This window comes from Scyliorhinus torazame, chromosome 1, assembly GCF_047496885.1.
Source record: "Scyliorhinus torazame isolate Kashiwa2021f chromosome 1, sScyTor2.1, whole genome shotgun sequence".
In the NCBI taxonomy this organism is placed as follows: domain Eukaryota; kingdom Metazoa; phylum Chordata; class Chondrichthyes; order Carcharhiniformes; family Scyliorhinidae; genus Scyliorhinus; species Scyliorhinus torazame.
The window spans coordinates 407,744,322-407,757,570 of NC_092707.1; the positions used below are offsets into that span (position 1 = coordinate 407,744,322).

The following is a 13,249-nucleotide window of genomic DNA, read 5'->3' on the forward strand; positions in this document are numbered from 1 at the left end:
GATGCGAAGCCTCCTAGTGCGGAAGCTTGGATCAATGACATGGCAGGGTTCATCAAGCTGGAGAGGATAAAGTTTGCCTTGCGGGGGTCTGTGCAAGGGTTCCTCAGGCGGTGGCAACCGTTCCTAGACTATCTCGCGGAGCGTTAGGAGGAGGTCAGCAGCAGCAGCCCAAGGGAAGGGGGGGGGGGGGTTTCTTTTGGGGTGGCGTTTGGGTGAAGGTGTTTTTTCCCCCTATTTGTGTTTTTAAATGTTATATGGGGGGTTATTGTAAATGGGGGAAATCCAATATATAATTTCTGATTGTTGTATTCTTGTTTCTTTTTGTTGGGGGGTTTGTTGAAAATTTGTTGAAAAATTTGAATAAATATATTTTTAAAAAAGAAATGGGTGTTTATCAAATAGCTGCAGTGATGTCAGTGTGTGGGTGGAGCTGGGCTGTCGGTCTGTCTTTTTACTTTCGTTTTGAGCTGTTAAGCTGCTTTGTGGCTGTTTTTGGTTTTATTTTCAGTGTTGGAGAGCTGTATTCAAAGCAAGCAGATGTGTAATAATCTCTCTCTACAAGCTAAAGAATGTCTTCAGCTCACTTGATGATTTCAAAGTAAAACCTGTTTCTGTAGAGAATTTAAACCTGATGTCTTTGTAAAAAGGGTTTAACTTATGGATGTTGCTAGGAAAGGTATATTGTATCTGCGGGGTTATGTGTGTTGGTAGTTGATAAAATGTTAACTGTGTTCATAGAATAAACATTGTTTTGTTTTAAAAATACTTTAGCTCTCTGTTGCATCACACCTGGAGAGTGGACCCTTGTGCTCCCCATAACCAAAATCTATTCAAAGTCGTGGGTCAGGTGAACTCCATGATATACTTTGGAGTTTTCGGAACCCTGGCCCATAACACCAGCAACATCGACTTGTTCCATTTCCGCGATCAGACCCATGTCATAGAATTTACAGTGCAGAAGGAGGCCATTCGGCCCATCGAGTCTGCACTGGCTCTTGGAAAGAGCACCCTACCCAAGGTCAACACCGCCACCCTATCCCCATAACCCAGTAACCCCACCCAACACTAAGGCCAATTTTGGACACTAAGGGCAATTTAGCATGGCCAATCCACCTAACCTGCACATCTTTGGACTGTGGGAGGAAACCGGAGCCCCCGGAGGAAACCCACGCACACACGGGGAGGATGTGCAGACTCCGCACAGACAGTGACCCAAGCCAGAATCGAACCTGGGACCCTGGAGCTGTGAAGCAATTGTGCTATCCACAAGGCTACCGTGCTGCCCCAGTGTATCTAGCAGCACAGAAGTAGCATTGTTTCATAGAGTCACAGAATCATACAGCACAGAAAGGGTGCTTCGGCCCATCGAGTCTGTGCCGGACAGAAACAACCACCTAACTATTCCAATCTCATTTCCCAGCACTTGGCCCATAGCCGTGTCTGCCGTGGGATCGGGAAGGCTCATCTAAATACTTCTTAAACGTTCTGAGGGTCTCTGCCTCCACCCCCCTTTCAGGCAGCGAGTTCCAGACCTCCACCACCCTCTGGGTAAAAAGGTTTTTCCCCACATCCCCTCTAAACCTCCTGCCCCTCACCTTAAATCTCTGCCCCCTGGTCATTGATCCCTCCACCAATGGGAACTGTTTGTTCCTGTTAACTCGTATCAATGCCCCTCATTTCCCGGAGCATTGAACCATTTCTATCCCCAGTGAACCAAGTTTCACTTCTGCTCATTTTAAAAAAAAAGTGTCTGTGCATGTGTGTGCATGGCACCAGAGATTGGAGGAGTTAAAAGAATTGCTGATGCTGCTGTTTGCTGAGCTGATCTGGGAACGTTGGAATTGTGAAACAAAAATTATTTTAGCTTAATGACACACACACAGACACACACACACATACACACACAGAAACACACACACAAAGATATTTATCATAGAATTTACAGTGCAGAAGGAGGCCATTCGGCCCATCGAGTCTGCACCGGCTCTTGGAAAGAGCACCCCACCCAAGGTCAACACCTCCACCCTATCCCCATAACCCAGTAACCCCTCCCAACACTAAGGGCAATTTTGGACACTGAGGGCAATTTATCATGGCCAATCCATCTAACCCGCACATCTTTGGACTGTGGGAGGAAACCGGAGCACCCGGAGGAAACCCACGCGCACACGGGCAGGATGTGCAGACTCCGCACAGACAGTGACCCAAGCCGGGAATCAAACCTGGGACCCTGGAGCTGTGAAGCAATTGTGCTATCCACAATGCTACCGTGCTGCCCTTAAGGCAGACACACAATTTCTCGCACAGACACACACACATACACAGGCACACAGATACACACACAAACGTGCGCACACACACACACACACACACACACACACGAGGCAGTGGAATGTTTCCTGGAGTGATTATCAGCCTGTTGAACCACATCATGAACAGCAAAGACCTGCGGCCAACAAGTCTTGGCGTGTGACTGGAATCCAGAGCTCCTGGCTCAGAGGTAGAGTGCTACCCACTGTGCCACTCGACCCCCTAGAGCAAAAATAATAATGAGTTGTTTTTAGAGGAATGCTTTGGCATTTAAAAAATTTGCTGACATGTCATGTGAGGTATAAAAGGTTTATGCGTTAATCTCTGATTGTGTGACTTGCTGTGCTGTGAATAGATTGTTTTGTTTGATGGTGTAAAGCACTTTGCTCTGTCATTAAGAATGCAACAATAATTATGCAATGACTTGTGATTTTATACTGTGATGATCCAAGTCCGGTTAGTGGGAACTAATGTCAGGGAGTTTCTTTTGCTGAGTGAGATTGTTCTGAAGTTTGCCGTCATAGTTTCTTGTCTCAAATCTGTACAACCTGTTCTGGCGATTTGTGATTTGGATTACTTCTGGCATCAGCCCTGCCACATTCCGGGAGTTTGGAATATTCCAAGTGGGTGGAAAGTAGAAATGTTTTTTCCTGATTCATTCTCAGAATGTGGCATCACTGGCGACGTTGATATTTGTTGGTTATCTTTGAGGTGTTGAGTTAACAGCTGCAGCACGCTCTTTGTAAAGATCGTCATACAACTGCGCAGGGGGAAGGTGAGATCTCGCTCCAAGCACTGATGCGCAGGGGGAAGGTGAGATCTCGGTCCGAGCACTGCTGCGCAGGGGTAGGTGAGATCTCGGTCCGAGCACTGATGCGCAGGGAAAGGTGAGATCTCGGTCCGAGCACTGCTGCGCAGGGGAAGGTGAGATCTCGGTCTGAGCACTGATGCACAGGGAAAGGTGAGATCTCGGTCCGAGCACTGATGCGCAGGGGAAGGTGAGATCTCGGTCTGAACACTGCTGCGCATGGGAAGGTGTGATCTCGGTCTGAGCACTGATGCGCAGGGGAAGGTGAGATCTCGGTCTGAGCACTGCTGCGCAGGGGACGGTGAGATCTCGGTCCGAGCACTGATGCGCAGGGGGAAGGTGAGATCTTGGTCCGAGAACTGATGCGCAGGGGGAAGGTGAGATCTCCGTCCGAGCGCTGATGCGCAGCGGCAGGTGAGATCTCGGTCTGAGCACTGATGCGCAGGGGAAGGTGAGATCTCGCTCCAAGCACTGATGCGCAGGGGGAAGGTGAGATCTCGGTCCGAGCACTGCTGCGCAGGGGTAGGTGAGATCTCGGTCCGAGCACTGATGCGCAGGGAAAGGTGAGATCTCGGTCCGAGCACTGCTGCGCAGGGGAAGGTGAGATCTCGGTCTGAGCACTGATGCACAGGGAAAGGTGAGATCTCGGTCCGAGCACTGATGCGCAGGGGAAGGTGAGATCTCGGTCTGAACACTGCTGCGCATGGGAAGGTGTGATCTCGGTCTGAGCACTGATGCGCAGGGGAAGGTGAGATCTCGGTCTGAGCACTGCTGCGCAGGGGACGGTGAGATCTCGGTCCGAGCACTGATGCGCAGGGGGAAGGTGAGATCTTGGTCCGAGAACTGATGCGCAGGGGGAAGGTGAGATCTCCGTCCGAGCGCTGATGCGCAGCGGCAGGTGAGATCTCGGTCTGAGCACTGATGCGCAGGGGAAGGTGAGATCTCGGTCCGAGCACTGCTGCGCAGGGGGAAGGTGAGATCTCGGTCCGAGCACTGATGCGCAGGGGGAGGTGAGATCTCGGTCTGAGCACTGATGCGCAGAGGAAGGTGAGATCTCGGTCCGAGCACTGATGCGCAGGGGAAGGTGAGATCTCGGTCTGAGCACTGATGCGCAGGGGGAAGGTGAGATCTCGGTCCGAGCACTGATGAGCAGGGGAAGGTGAGATCTCGGTCCGAGCACTGATGCGCAGGGGGAAGGTGAGATCTCGGTCCGAGCACTGATGCGCAGGGGGAAGGTGAGATCGCGGTCCGAGCACTGATGCGCAGGGGAAGGTGAGATCTCGGTCCGAGCACTGATGCGCAGGGGGAAGGTGAGATCTCCGTCCGAGCGCTGATGCGCAGAGGAAGGTGAGATCTCGGTCTGAGCACTGATGCGCAGGGGGAAGGTGAGATCTCGGTCCGAGCACTGATGCGCAGGGGGAAGGTGAGATCTCCGTCCGAGCGCTGATGCGCAGAGGAAGGTGAGATCTCGGTCTGAGCACTGATGCGCAGGGGGAAGGTGAGATCTCGGTCCGAGCACTGATGCGCAGGGGGAAGGTGAGATCTCCGTCCGAGCGCTGATGCGCAGAGGAAGGTGAGATCTCGGTCTGAGCACTGATGCGCAGGGGGAAGGTGAGATCTCGGTCCGAGCACTGATGCGCAGGGGGAAGGTGAGATCTCCATCCGAGCGCTGATGCGCAGAGGAAGGTGAGATCTCGGTCTGAGCACTGATGCGCAGGGGGAAGGTGAGATCTCGGTCCGAGCACTGATGCGCAGGGGGAAGGTGAGATCTCGGTCCGAGCACTGATGCGCAGGGGAAGGTGAGATCTCGGTCCGAGCACTGATGCGCAGGGGAAGGTGAGATCTCGGTCTGAGCACTGATGCGCAGGGGAAGGTGAGATCTCGGTCTGAACACTGATGCGCAGGGGAAGGTGAGATCTCGGTCTGAGCACTGATGCGCAGGGGAAGGTGAGATCTCGGTCCGAGCACTGATGCGAAGGGGGAAGGTGCGATCTCGGTCCGCGCACTGATGCGCAGGGGAAGGTGAGATCTCGGTCCGAGCACTGATGTGCAGGGGAAGGTGAGATCTCGGTCTGAGCACTGATGCGCAGGGGGAAGGTGAGATCTCGGTCCGAGCACTGATGCGCAGGGGAAGGTGAGATCTCGGTCCGAGCACTGATGCGAAGGGGGAAGGTGCGATCTCGGTCCGCGCACTGATGCGCAGGGGAAGGTGAGATCTCGGTCTGAAAACTGATGCGCAGGGGAAGGTGAGATCTCGGTCTGAGCACTGATGCTCAGGGGGAAGGTGAGATCTCGGTCCGCGCACTGATGCGCAGGGGGAAGGTGAGATCTCGGTCCGAGCACTGCTGCGCAGGGGAAGGTGAGATCTCGGTCTGAGCACTGATGCGCAGGGGAAGGTGAGATCTCGGTCTGAGCACTAATGCGCAGGGGAAGGTGAGATCTCAGTCTGAGCACTGATGCGCAGGGGGAAGGTGAGATCTCGGTCCGCGCACTGATGCGCAGGGGGAAGGTGAGATCTCGGTCCGAGCACTGCTGCGCAGGGGGAAGGTGAGATCTCGGTCTGAGCACTGATGCGCAGGGGAAGGTGAGATCTCGGTCTGAGCACTGATGCGCAGGGGAAGGTGAGATCTCGGTCCGAGCACTGATGCGAAGGGGGAAGGTGCGATCTCGGTCCGCGCACTGATGCGCAGGGGAAGGTGAGATCTCGGTCCGAGCACTGATGCGCAGGGGGAAGGTGCGATCTCGGTCCGCGCACTGATGCGCAGGGGAAGGTGAGATCTCGGTCCGCGCACTGATGCGCAGGGGAAGGTGAGATCTCGGTCTGAGCACTGATGCGCAGGGGAAGGTGAGATCTCGGTCCGAGCACTGATGCGCAGGGGGAAGGTGAGATCTCGGTCCGCGCACTGATGCGCAGGGGAAGGTGAGATCTCGGTCCGAGCACTGATGCGCAGGGGAAGGTGAGATCTCGGTCCGAGCACTGATGCGCAGGGGAAGGTGAGATCTCGGTCTGAGCACTGCTGCTCAGGTGGAAGGAGAGATCTCGGTCCGAGCACTGATGTGCAGGGGGAAGGTGAGATCTCGGTCCGAGCACTGATGCGCAGGGGGAGGTGAGATCTCGGTCCGAGCACTGATGCGCAGGGGGAGGTGAGATCTCGGTCCGAGCACTGATGCGCAGGGGGAAGGTGAGATCTCGGTCCGAGCACTGATGCGCAGGGGGAAGGTGAGATCTCGGTCTGAGCACTGATGCGCAGGGGAAGGTGAGATCTCGGTCCGAGCACTGATGCGCAGGGGGGAGATGAGATCTCGGTCCGAGCACTGATGCGCAGGGGGAAGGTGAGATCTCGGTCCGAGCACTGATGCTCAGGGGTGAGGTGAGATCTCGGTCTGAACACTGATGCGCAGGGGAAGGTGAGATCTCGGTCTGAGCACTGATGCGCAGAGGGAAGGTGAGATCTCGGTCTGAGCACTGATGCGCAGGGGAAGGTGAGATCTCGGTCCGAGCACTGATGCGCAGGGGAAGGTGAGATCTCGGTCTGAGCACTGATGTGCAGGGGGAAGGTGAGATCTCGGTCTGAGCACTGATGCGCAGGGGAAGGTGAGATCTCGGTCCGAGCGCTGATGCGCAGGGGGAAGGTGAGATCTCGGTCCGAGCACTGATGCGCAGGGGGAAGTGAGATCTCGGTCCGAGCAGTGATGCGCAGGGGAAGGTGAGATCTCGGTCTGAGCACTGATGCGCAGGGGAAGGTGAGATCTCGGTCTGAGCACTGATGCTCAGGGGGAAGGTGAGATCTCGGTCCGAGCGCTGATGCGCAGGGGGAAGGTGAGATCTTGGTCCGAGCACTGATGCGCAGGGGGAAGTGAGATCTCGGTCCGAGCACTGATGCGCAGGGGAAGGTGAGATCTCGGTCTGAGCACTGATGCGCAGGGGGAAGGTGAGATCTCGGTCCGAGCACTGATGCGCAGGGGAAGGTGAGATCTCGGTCCGGGCACTGCTGCGCAGGGGGAAGGTTAGGTCTCGGTCTGAGCACTGATGCGCAGGGGGAAGGTGAGATCTCGGTCCGAGCACTGATGCGCAGGGGGAAGGTGAGATCTCGGTCCGAGCACTGATGCGCAGGGGAAGGTGAGATCTCGGTCTGAGCACTGATGCGCAGGGGAAGGTGAGATCTCGGTCCGAGCGCTGATGCGCAGGGGGAAGGTGAGATCTCGGTCTGAGCACTGATGCGCAGGGGAAGGTGAGATCTCGGTCCGAGAACTGATGCGCAGGGGAAGGTGAGATCTCGGTCTGAGCACAGATGCTCAGGGGGAAGGTGAGATCTCGGTCCGAGAACTGATGCGCAGGGGGAAGGTGAGATCTCGGTCCGAGCACTGATGCGCAGGGGGAAGTGAGATCTTGGTCCGAGCACTGATGCGCAGGGGGAAGGTGAGATCTCGGTCTGAGCACTGATGCGCAGGGGAAGGTGAGATCTCGGTCTGAACACTGATGAGCAGGGGAAGGTGAGATCTCGGTCTGAGCACTGCTGCGCAGGGGGAAGGTTAGGTCTCGGTCTGAGCACTGCTGCGCAGGGGGAAGGTGAGATCTCGGTCTGAGCACTGATGCGCAGGGGGAAGGTGAGATCTCGGTCTGAGCACTGATGCGCAGGGGGAAGGTGAGATCTCGGTCTGAGCACTGATGCGCAGGGGAAGGTGAGATCTCGGTCCGAGCGCTGATGCGCAGGGGGAGATGAGATCTCGGTCCGAGCACTGATGCGCAGGGGGAAGGTGAGATCTCGGTCCGAGCACTGATGCTCAGGGGGAAGGTGAGATCTCGGTCTGAGCACTGATGCGCAGGGGAAGGTGAGATCTCGGTCTGAGCACTGATGCGCAGGGGAAGGTGAGATCTCGGTCCGAGCACTGATGCGAAGGGGGAAGGTGCGATCTCGGTCCGCGCACTGATGCGCAGGGGAAGGTGAGATCTCGGTCCGAGCACTGATGTGCAGGGGAAGGTGAGATCTCGGTCTGAGCACTGATGCGCAGGGGAAGGTGAGATCTCGGTCCGAGCACTGATGCGAAGGGGGAAGGTGCGATCTCGGTCCGCGCACTGATGCGCAGGGGAAGGTGAGATCTCGGTCTGAGCACTGATGCGCAGGGGAAGGTGAGATCTCGGTCTGAGCACTGATGCTCAGGGGGAAGGTGAGATCTCGGTCCGCGCACTGCTGCGCAGGGGAAGGTGAGATCTCGGTCTGAGCACTGATGCGCAGGGGAAGGTGAGATCTCGGTCTGAGCACTAATGCGCAGGGGAAGGTGAGATCTCAGTCTGAGCACTGATGCGCAGGGGGAAGGTGAGATCTCGGTCCGCGCACTGATGCGCAGGGGGAAGGTGAGATCTCGGTCCGAGCACTGCTGCGCAGGGGGAAGGTGAGATCTCGGTCTGAGCACTGATGCGCAGGGGAAGGTGAGATCTCGGTCTGAGCACTGATGCGCAGGGGAAGGTGAGATCTCGGTCCGAGCACTGATGCGAAGGGGGAAGGTGCGATCTCGGTCCGCGCACTGATGCGCAGGGGAAGGTGAGATCTCGGTCCGAGCACTGATGCGCAGGGGGAAGGTGCGATCTCGGTCCGCGCACTGATGCGCAGGGGAAGGTGAGATCTCGGTCCGCGCACTGATGCGCAGGGGAAGGTGAGATCTCGGTCTGAGCACTGATGCGCAGGGGAAGGTGAGATCTCGGTCCGAGCACTGATGCGCAGGGGGAAGGTGAGATCTCGGTCCGCGCACTGATGCGCAGGGGAAGGTGAGATCTCGGTCCGAGCACTGATGCGCAGGGGAAGGTGAGATCTCGGTCCGAGCACTGATGCGCAGGGGAAGGTGAGATCTCGGTCTGAGCACTGCTGCTCAGGTGGAAGGAGAGATCTCGGTCCGAGCACTGATGTGCAGGGGGAAGGTGAGATCTCGGTCCGAGCACTGATGCGCAGGGGGAGGTGAGATCTCGGTCCGAGCACTGATGCGCAGGGGGAGGTGAGATCTCGGTCCGAGCACTGATGCGCAGGGGGAAGGTGAGATCTCGGTCCGAGCACTGATGCGCAGGGGGAAGGTGAGATCTCGGTCTGAGCACTGATGCGCAGGGGAAGGTGAGATCTCGGTCCGAGCACTGATGCGCAGGGGGGAGATGAGATCTCGGTCCGAGCACTGATGCGCAGGGGGAAGGTGAGATCTCGGTCCGAGCACTGATGCTCAGGGGTGAGGTGAGATCTCGGTCTGAACACTGATGCGCAGGGGAAGGTGAGATCTCGGTCTGAGCACTGATGCGCAGAGGGAAGGTGAGATCTCGGTCTGAGCACTGATGCGCAGGGGAAGGTGAGATCTCGGTCCGAGCACTGATGCGCAGGGGAAGGTGAGATCTCGGTCTGAGCACTGATGTGCAGGGGGAAGGTGAGATCTCGGTCTGAGCACTGATGCGCAGGGGAAGGTGAGATCTCGGTCCGAGCGCTGATGCGCAGGGGGAAGGTGAGATCTCGGTCCGAGCACTGATGCGCAGGGGGAAGTGAGATCTCGGTCCGAGCAGTGATGCGCAGGGGAAGGTGAGATCTCGGTCTGAGCACTGATGCGCAGGGGAAGGTGAGATCTCGGTCTGAGCACTGATGCTCAGGGGGAAGGTGAGATCTCGGTCCGAGCGCTGATGCGCAGGGGGAAGGTGAGATCTTGGTCCGAGCACTGATGCGCAGGGGGAAGTGAGATCTCGGTCCGAGCACTGATGCGCAGGGGAAGGTGAGATCTCGGTCTGAGCACTGATGCGCAGGGGGAAGGTGAGATCTCGGTCCGAGCACTGATGCGCAGGGGAAGGTGAGATCTCGGTCCGGGCACTGCTGCGCAGGGGGAAGGTTAGGTCTCGGTCTGAGCACTGATGCGCAGGGGGAAGGTGAGATCTCGGTCCGAGCACTGATGCGCAGGGGGAAGGTGAGATCTCGGTCCGAGCACTGATGCGCAGGGGAAGGTGAGATCTCGGTCTGAGCACTGATGCGCAGGGGAAGGTGAGATCTCGGTCCGAGCGCTGATGCGCAGGGGGAAGGTGAGATCTCGGTCTGAGCACTGATGCGCAGGGGAAGGTGAGATCTCGGTCCGAGAACTGATGCGCAGGGGAAGGTGAGATCTCGGTCTGAGCACTGATGCTCAGGGGGAAGGTGAGATCTCGGTCCGAGAACTGATGCGCAGGGGGAAGGTGAGATCTCGGTCCGAGCACTGATGCGCAGGGGGAAGTGAGATCTTGGTCCGAGCACTGATGCGCAGGGGGAAGGTGAGATCTCGGTCTGAGCACTGATGCGCAGGGGAAGGTGAGATCTCGGTCTGAACACTGATGAGCAGGGGAAGGTGAGATCTCGGTCTGAGCACTGCTGCGCAGGGGGAAGGTTAGGTCTCGGTCTGAGCACTGCTGCGCAGGGGGAAGGTGAGATCTCGGTCTGAGCACTGATGCGCAGGGGGAAGGTGAGATCTCGGTCTGAGCACTGATGCGCAGGGGGAAGGTGAGATCTCGGTCTGAGCACTGATGCGCAGGGGAAGGTGAGATCCCGGTCCGAGCACTAATGCGCAGGGGAAGGTGAGATCTCGGTCCGAGCACTGATGCGCAGGGGGAAGGTGAGATCTCGGTCTGAGCACTGATGCGCAGGGGAAGGTGAGATCCCGGTCCGAGCACTAATGCGCAGGGGAAGGTGAGATCTCGGTCTGAACACTGATGAGCAGGGGGAAGGTGAGATCTCGGTCCGAGCACTGATGAGCAGGGGAAGGTGAGATCTCGGTCTGAGCACTGCTGCGCAGGGGGAAGGTGAGATCTCGGTCCGAGCACTGATGCGCAGGGGAAGGTGAGATCTCGGTCTGAGCACTGATGCGCAGGGGGAAGGTGAGATCTCGGTCTGAGCACTGATGTGCAGGGGAAGGTGAGATCTCGGTCCGAGCACTGATGCGCAGGGGAAGGTGAGATCTCGGTCCGAGCACTGATGCGCAGGGGAAGGTGAGATCTCGGTCCGAGCACTGATGCGCAGGGGAAGGTGAGATCTCGGTCTGAGCACTGATGCGCAGGGGAAGGTGAGATCTCGGTCCGAGCACTGATGCGCAGGGGGAAGGTGCGATCTCGGTCCGCGCACTGATGCGCAGGGGAAGGTGAGATCTCGGTCCGAGCACTGATGCGCAGGGGGAAGGTGAGATCTCGGTCTGAGCACTGATGCGCAGGGGGAAGGTGAGATCTCGGTCTGAGCACTGATGCGCAGGGGAAGGTGAGATCTCGGTCCGAGCGCTGATGCGCAGGGGGAGATGAGATCTCGGTCCGAGCACTGATGCGCAGGGGGAAGGTGAGATCTCGGTCCGAGCACTGATGCTCAGGGGGAAGGTGAGATCTCGGTCTGAGCACTGATGCGCAGGGGGAAGGTTAGGTCTCGGTCTGAGCACTGATGCGCAGGGGGAAGGTGAGATCTCGGTCCGAGCACTGATGCGCAGGGGGAAGGTGAGATCTCGGTCCGAGCACTGATGCGCAGGGGGAAGGTGAGATCTCGGTCCGAGCACTGATGCGCAGGGGGAAGGTGAGATCTCGGTCCGAGCACTGATGCGCAGGGGAAAGGTGAGATCTCGGTCCGAGCACTGATGCGCAGGGGAAGGTGAGATCTCGGTCCGAGCACTGATGCGCAGGTGAAGGTGAGATTTCGGTCCGAGCACTGATGTGCAGGGGAAGGTGAGATCTCGGTCTGAGCACTGCTGCGCAGGGGAAGGTGAGATCTCGGTCCGAGCACTGATGCGCAGGGGGGAGATGAGATCTCGGTCCGAGCACTGATGCGCAGGGGGAAGGTGAGATCTCGGTCTGAGCACTGATGCGCAGGGGAAGGTGAGATCTCGGTCTGAGCACTGATGTGCAGGGGGAAGGTGAGATCTCGGTCTGAGCACTGATGCGCAGGGGAAGGTGAGATCTCGGTCTGAGCGCTGATGCGCAGGGGAAGGTGAGATCTCGGTCTGAACACTGCTGCGCAGGGGAAGGTGAGATCTCGGTCTGAGCACTGATGCGCAGGGGAAGGTGAGATTTCGGTCCGAGCACTGATGCGCAGGGGAAGGTGTGATCTCGGTCCGAGCACTGATGCGCAGGGGGAGGTGAGATCTCGGTCCGAGCACTGATGCGCAGGGGAAGGTGAGATCTCGGTCCGGGCACTGATGCGCAGGGGATGGTGAGATCTCGGTCTGAGCGCTGATGCTCAGGGGGAAGGTGAGATCTCGGTCCGAGCACTGATGCTCAGGGGGAAGGTGAGATCTCGGTCCGAGCACTGATGCGCAGAGGGAAGGTGAGATCTCGGTCCGGGCACTGATGCGCAGAGGGAAGGTGAGATCTCGGTCCGGGCACTGATGCTCAGGGGGAAGGTGAGATCTCGGTCTGAGCACTGATGCGCAGGGGAAGGTGAGATCTCGGTCCGAGCACTGATGCACAGGGGGGAGGTGAGATCTCGGTCCGGGCACTGATGCTCAGGGGGAAGGTGAGATCTCGGTCCGGGCACTGATGCGCAGGGGGAAGGTGAGATCTCGGTCCGAGCACTGATGCACAGGGGAAGGTGAGATCTCGGCCCGAGCACTGAGAGATACGATCAGTGCAGAGAGGGAAGGCGAGAGCTCACTCTGAGTGACGAGGAACAGCGAGAGAAGTGGGGCTACGAGCAACGTGGAGAGGGGAGGTGAAAACAGCAGGAACAGCGGGGTTCAGACATGGAAGATCGCAGTGTGATATCAGAGGGAAGCAGGTAGGTGATTAGCTGGTCAGTATTTCCGATCTAAAACGGGGAATAAAGTGCTGAGTCGTTTTCTTTCATAAGTAAGGCTCACCACGAGCAGCAACGTGTCTTAAGTATCAGTAGGAATTATAAGAATTAGTAAAGTTGTAGACGTCGAATCCCTACAGGGCAGAAGGAGGCCATTCGTCCCATCCAGTCTGCACCGACCCTCTGAAAGAGCACCCTACATAGGCCCAACCCCCTGCCCTATCCCCGTAACCCCACCTAACCTGCACATCAATGGACTGTGGGAGGAAACCGGAGTACCCGGAAGAATCCCACGCAGACACGGGGAGAATGTGCAGACTCCACACCGACAGTCACCCAAGGCCGGGATCGAACCAGGTCCCTGGCGCTGTGA

General features: G+C 57.7%; 1 protein-coding gene across 1 annotated transcript in view; it reads left to right on the forward strand.

The window, feature by feature from the left end:
* Window positions 1-3,063: 3,063 nt before the first annotated feature.
* Window positions 3,064-13,249, forward strand: part of LOC140428233 (V-set domain-containing T-cell activation inhibitor 1-like) — a 79,249-nt gene continuing 69,063 nt past the window's right edge. Inside the window, exon 1 of the mRNA XM_072514484.1 lies at window positions 3,064-3,085. The gene's annotated coding sequence lies outside the window, so the exon portion shown is untranslated. The remainder of the gene's footprint in view (window positions 3,086-13,249) is intronic.